The following is a 7,124-nucleotide window of genomic DNA, read 5'->3' as shown; positions in this document are numbered from 1 at the left end:
ACAGATTCCTAATAACTGTGCCAACTCTTGGGAAGTATTAGAAGAGCTAGGCTCACCATATCGTCCTCAACAAAAGTAACCCAACACATCAAGGCTCATCACGATAATGAGTGAAATTGGTCAAGTATTTTGGAATTGAGTTTCCCTTCTCCATCTTGATCTTTCTAAGTTTGTCCTTCAGTGATAACTTCCTATGGTCACTATTATTCTAGAATAGGTCCGTCAATGCCTTCCACATTGAGTGTGGAGTTTTCTTGCCATGGAGACTCAAGACAATGTGGTCTCGAACTCCCTCAAGGATAATCCACCTCACCTTTTCCACACACTTTCTATATTCAGCCAGATCTTGAGCATCCAATGTTAGAGGCTTAGGAATATCTTGATTAATGAATTCCTTGAGGTCATTATATTCCAACGCTGCTTCCATCTTGTCCTTCCATGTTATGTAATTCAAGTTGCCTTCCAAGGCATACTCAAGTCGCCACCCGCAGAAAGACATATTGTTGATATGAAGTATGAACTGAAAATTCAATTTTCACTTGCACAACAAACTAGAAATATTATCTTCTATATTGTCTTCAGCTTTGATACCATGTATATTTTTTTGTAGATTGAACAACTCAAGTGATGTACTAAAACATAAGACAAGAATCTGCTCTACTCTTTACAACGGAAACCAATAATGATCGATGAAAACAATAATTAGAAAGAGGAATAATATCAATCGCACATAACACAATATTTCTCTTGGGAAAGCAACTGCTCAAAACCCAGATGATCTATATTGCATTAACCAAAAGATCTGATAATAAAATATAATGCTTGTTCACAATAAAACAATCCCTAAACAAGTATGATCTAACTCTCTGCCTCACAAGCCCGCTCTAGCGAACACTTAGCCAATTCTGTTTCCCGCTAAGCCCCTACTTCCTTGCGCAATTCCTGAGAGAATCAACCCATATTTAATTGGGAAATCCTTCCTCCATAACTACGCAATACAAACTTAGGTCCTCGATTGATTGCATGCACCATCTGTACAACTCAAAAAATTATACAACTAATAGTACATTGCCCCTGCAATCTAGTCTCAACGGTGTCTTCCCCTAAACTGACATGCACCAATTACTTGTGAGTGAATCTTTAGTTAACTGGTGTGGAACTGAGGATGCATCGGTGCACTGACTCACTACTAAACCTCTACTAGTTCCTCCAACAGTTAGAAGTAGTTTAACCGACTATAACTTAGTTACACTAAGATATCTAATTACAACTCCAAAGAACTCAACATGGACCCCTAAAATTTAGGGATCACACTTACATGACTCCAGATAGAATTCCAACTTGAAATTCCTAAGTCAATTAAGTCAATTTACCTTAATTAACTATTTACAAGTTTCTATGAGAATAGAATTTGATTTTAATTCACAATTTAATTCAAGGACAAATTAAATTGGAATTTCTTGTTGTTACTTTTAACAAAAAATTCCATCATTTACATACCAAACCTGGGTCCTAACATGAACATATGCATTATGTTTTAGATAAAATGTACATACCAATCTTAGAAAAACACTATCTAAAATTTATATATTTGGGTATCTGATTACCTATGTTTTAACTTTTTACACCATGTTCTAAAAAGTTGTGTAAGTTCCTTTGATAATTTTTTTTTGTAATCAATTTTATGTTTTTCCATATTTCTATTATAACTAATATGTTTCTATTATAACTAATATGTCGTAGAATTATCTTTTCACTTACCCATATACAATCTATGTAGTAGTATTATCTTTGCAGTTACCCATATAGACTCTTTTTCACCCTTAATTGACACCGATTAAAGAAATGTAGAATGTTGATAAACATTCGTTACAACATCTACACTCACATTCCCTTCTAAGTGAAAAATGAATTTATACAATGCATTCCTTTACCCTTCTACCCATCCAAACTCCAACATCATTAGTCTCACCCTCTTTTTTTGTAAACTTGTGCAAAGAATTTTCATTAATTGGAAGAGTTTACAATACCTGCTTGAAGGCGGGGTTCCCATAAAGAGATCAAAGCCAAAATGTAGCAGAAAATAAAAAACCAGCTTGGTGCAGGTTTTCAGATCTACTTTTTTTCCATTTATTTTTGGTTACTTTAACCCATCCATTCGATGAAGGAGTAACCAAGAATTGCCTGACAATTTGTTATTGCATCCTTATTCACGAGCTCACTTTACCACTCCTAGTAAAACAATTTACTATCTATTCCTATTCGAACTGCTTAAGTTTTATTCTCCTTACACTCCTTGTGAGGAATTTGAAGATCTAAAGTCTGGTCCTTGTCCAAGGAGAGGATATCATCATTTGATTTGTTGTCCTCCTAGTCTTTTATCGGAGATTAAAACATATCGGAGGTCGGAGGTTATATGATATCGGAGATCAGAGGTTACATGATATCGGAGATCGAATATTGAAGGGATTGGATTATCGGAGAATTGGCATATCGAAACTTTTAAGAGGTGACACATAACAAAAAATATGATTTGGGATTCTCTGATAAAAGGGAGTGGAGGAAGGTTATGTGGTATGTGGGTCGTCCATAATACTTTAGCCACTTTACAATATATATCACCGAAATCTATATTTGTTTATTTGTATTCATCCATTTGATTTATGGTTCGAAGTTTATAATTGAATGTTTATTAAAAAAGGCTATGCCATTGTATTATGAATAAGGCTTTTGACATCGAGGAATTCTAAGAGGGTTCATCCGATGTCAAAGCTATGATATCTCTGATATATTATAACCACTTGTTTAATGATGAAGGCTTAAAGCCTATGCAAAAATCTTGGTCTCGGGGGCTATTTTATTCATTAATCTAATTAATTAATACATTACAAAAAATTACTTACAAATTTTATTAACCAATAAACTTAATCAAACTTAGGAAAATTATAAAAATAAAACAAGTGTAAATAAAAAGAAAATTAGACTTTAAATAAAACATTCACACTCAAAGCCTACATGCAATGCAAAAAAGGGTCCCCTTGTCTATTATGATAGAATAAAATGGGGGTGTTGTGTTTTCAATACAATGTTATGTAAGAATATCCTTCATATATCTTTCAATATTATTTTTTATATAAAACTCAAAAGATTCCCCTGAGGAGTCCCTTGAACCCAAAGAGTCTAGGCCTAGGGGTTTCTATAACCAATCTCCAGTAGGGAATTTATGTTTCTTGGTGAAATAATTTGAACCCATGACATGAAATAGGTTTACGCGAGGGGACGACAATCCATTGACACCATCTTCAAGACCCACTTGCTCTAGAAAACCCCAATGCAATACTTCTTCCTTCCACTCCATTTTTGGACATGTTAAGGGTTCAAACCCCCTCAATTTTTTTGAGGCTCTCCCATGAGGTGTTTGTAGGCATGATGTCAAAAACGTCGCCCTGTGCTTCATCCTGGTCCTCCATATTGTCAAATAACTCATAATTCTCCCATGAAGGAGATCATCTTAAGGACCATCTCCACGAGCTTCTATAATTGTCGGGGCTCATGATGATATTTTGCATGTGCTCCATGTGGGTTTTTGTTGATCGAGCTAATGTATACTTACTAATATTGCTAATCAAACCCTTCATATCCTAGACATCAATAAACAACTGAAAATCTCGTGGAAGGAAAATAAATATTGATCTATTATGTCATTACTCTCACCCTCATCTTGATAACAAATGTCACCTTCAACATTTGCATTACAAATGGGTATACGAGGATTGGTATGATGACAAACTTTCCACCCAATCCGTAAGAGTGCATTTCATTAGGGCAAGGCTTAGACAATGATATCTCACTTGTTCCACATTATATTTGATAAGAATGACACAGAAGGCACATTGCTCAATTTTTTTTTAATATTCCATGATATTTATGTGATAAAACATGATAATCTGTTTCGCTGGAGAGAAATAGAGAAGATTTTTTATTCAATAAGATTTTTATTTTTATTGGTAGGCAAAGAGTTTAAATTGATTTCAAATAATAATAATAATAAAGAACATTTGATAAATGTATAAAAATGATATATGAAAGAGATTAGAGTCTTACCTAGAAGTTATTTTTGTTGAGTTGTTGGCTAGATTGAAAGTATGTTTGGGAAAAGAGGACATCCTTCTTTATGATGATATTTTTATTATAAAGTCTCTTTCATTTATATAAACAAATAAGAATTTCTAAAAAATTTCATTTTAACTTTGGCATGTTACTAATTTTTTCATTTTAAGTTTGGTATGTTAATAAATACAAATAAAATATATTATAATCATTAAAATTAAGAAAATTATTTATTTTAATTTTATGTATGACACTTCTCAAATGGGGTGATGAGATTGCAAAAGGGGGGACGAGCTACCACCACCTCACCAATCCAAGTGGGTGGGGAATGTGGTAGCATGCCATCATAACCATGTCTCATTTGTCACATTGCTTGAGGAGTCTCATGGGAGTGCATTATTGGGCACATGAATCATAATGAATTGTGCCATCATCATTGAATATTGTTTGGATTGCTAGGCCTGCCATGGCTTGACTTGTGTGGAATTTAATTGTCTTCCTCTATTGTCCACCACCTTGTTCCCAACATTATTACACATTCTCCTTCTCATTATTGGATGACCTCGATTCTGACTTGTTTTGTTTATTGTCCCACCTATACACTTATGTAATTCAATCCATGAGCACTGGCCAACACACTCCTGTAAGCTTCGACCAAGGCCAATCCCATCACTCTGAAATTTCACTTTCCATTCCTTAATTGGAAATTTCACTTTCCCTAGTTGGAGATTCAGATGTGTCTCACATTTGGCTCCATGTTACATTAAGACGGGGGTGTTGCCTCCCATTCCAATTCAAATTGCAGTGTGTGTAGCAATAAATGAAGCAGATCTTTTGAGTAGGACCATGGAAAATCAATTTGGGCATTGGAAGTCTTTGGTGGGTGTCAAATTCACCTTTGGTTTGGAATTTTTTTATGTTTATGTTTTATTTTTCATGTGTGCTTTATATCTAGAATATCCTTTGGTTACCACTACTGCTTAGTGCTCCCTTTGTAGCTCTGTTTTTGTTGTGGTCTGATTGTCTTCTCTGGATCACCTCCATTAATATCGTTCACTCATTGATGTACCCCTTTGGTTTCCCTTAGCCTTCGCTCTTGCTCTATAATTTTCCCTCTCTATTGTCTTCTATTAGATCCTACATCCTTGACTCTATGGTTATATCTGGTCTCTTGCCATTTATTCCATACCCCTCCTTATGTGACCTCTCTCTCCTGGTCACCCAACTTCCCTCCATTGCCTCAATTCGTTTGGTTCTTTAATCACATCATTTATTCTTAAATTCCCCGCCAATGGGAACGTTTACACGGAGGGGTGGATTCTTACCAGGAGGATGCTTCTTGAGGTCACTCTCATACCCAATGACGCCTAGAAGAAACAAATGCTAGGGTTTAGGAGCTTTCTCCAGACCTCATTCAAGATGAGATTGCTCACTTAGGACATGAAGTAGCCTCAACAACTCTCAAATTTTGAGGTTCTTGCTAAGATAGCTAAGTAAGTGTTGAACCTGGGCCACACCCAAGCCTCTCCGACTAATACATGTATACTATCGATTTATACTAACACCTGAAGTTTCTCATGGGAGACATTCTAATGGATCGATTTGAGCACAAGATGACATCCTACACTCTTTGGAACAACTCCACCAACATCTAAGGGACCTAGACCGGTTTTTGGATCACATCGAGTAGCATTTGGGAATTCCTCCCCGGACTGGAAATAATCCTAACAATGATGAAGACCCAATTCAAGTTGTTGCCATTGATTTTGATCCCTTTTCTTAGTTCATATCATGCTCCTGTTTATTTTTCATTTCGATCTTATAGTCTGTTTTGTTGACTTATTTGGCCTAGGTTTCCGTATACATATCACTCTCATAGTCTTTATGACCATTTTGATATCTAATACCTGTAGGCATATAGTGAAATTTTGATTATGGTTTGGTCTTCCTAGTACAAGATTGACCTAAACTACTTTGCTCTCTTTTATATATATATATATATATATATATATATATATAACATTTACCTCCATAAAAATAAAAATGATATAAAACATTAGAATTAATTTATATAAGTATCTCAAAGCTAACCTTTATCATAAATCCAAATAAAACTATAATATTTAATAAATACTTAATCAAGATTGGAAAACCTATTAAAAAATATTTTTAAAAAATACAAAATTATTCTTATTATTTTATATCATTGTAAAATAAATTCTTTAAAATAGTTTATAATCTTAAAATAAAAAGAAACTCATCATATCTAATACTTATTTTATAAGTCAATCTTCATATGTATTTCTACCCATTCAAAATAAGCTAATGATTAGGTATCTAATAAACAAGAGTAAATGAAGTATACTTTAAGTTTTTAAGTTTTGTTTACTATTTTAATAAAAACTAATAAAATTCATTTGAAACTTTAAGAGAGAAAATTTATTGCTTCATGGATGAATTATTAGAGAAAAAAAATAGAGGCTACTTTTCAAAATATATATAATATTAAAAGTATTATTATAATTAAATTTAAAATAAAATAATAATAAAAATTGTAATACTACAACATAATAATAATAAGATTATCATTGAGAATAATATATCAACATCATGATGCATGAGGTGAGGGTAGGTAGTGGGTTTGGATAAACAATGAATGCTTAAGCTCCTTTGAAAAAAAAGTTCTTGCCACGGAGGCAAGAGGAAGTTGATGGCTTTTAGAAGCACAATTTTGAGCCACCTTTTTCAAACGTGTAAATAATTGCTTAAAACCAGCGGTTAAGTCCTTCGTAGGAAACACTAACAGAGCTATTGAACATGTCGATCTATGGGATGATCTGGCAATCATTTTGTGGATGGAGGATATAAAATGGGTTGACTATTAACTGGTGTTTGAAGATGATAACTCGTCGAGGATAACCACATCGGAATTTTGGGATAAATTCATGGTGGATTGAACCACTGATCGAGTGAAACCTACTTCCATTCCTACCCCTAATTTAATCCTCATAAAT

Source organism: Pinus tabuliformis, chromosome 9, assembly GCF_031772625.1.
Source record: "Pinus tabuliformis cultivar Carrire ecotype Pingquan chromosome 9, CPIR1, whole genome shotgun sequence".
Classification (NCBI taxonomy): domain Eukaryota; kingdom Viridiplantae; phylum Streptophyta; class Pinopsida; order Pinales; family Pinaceae; genus Pinus; species Pinus tabuliformis.
The sequence above is the reverse complement of the archived record's forward strand: the minus strand, read 5'-3'. Positions refer to the sequence as shown.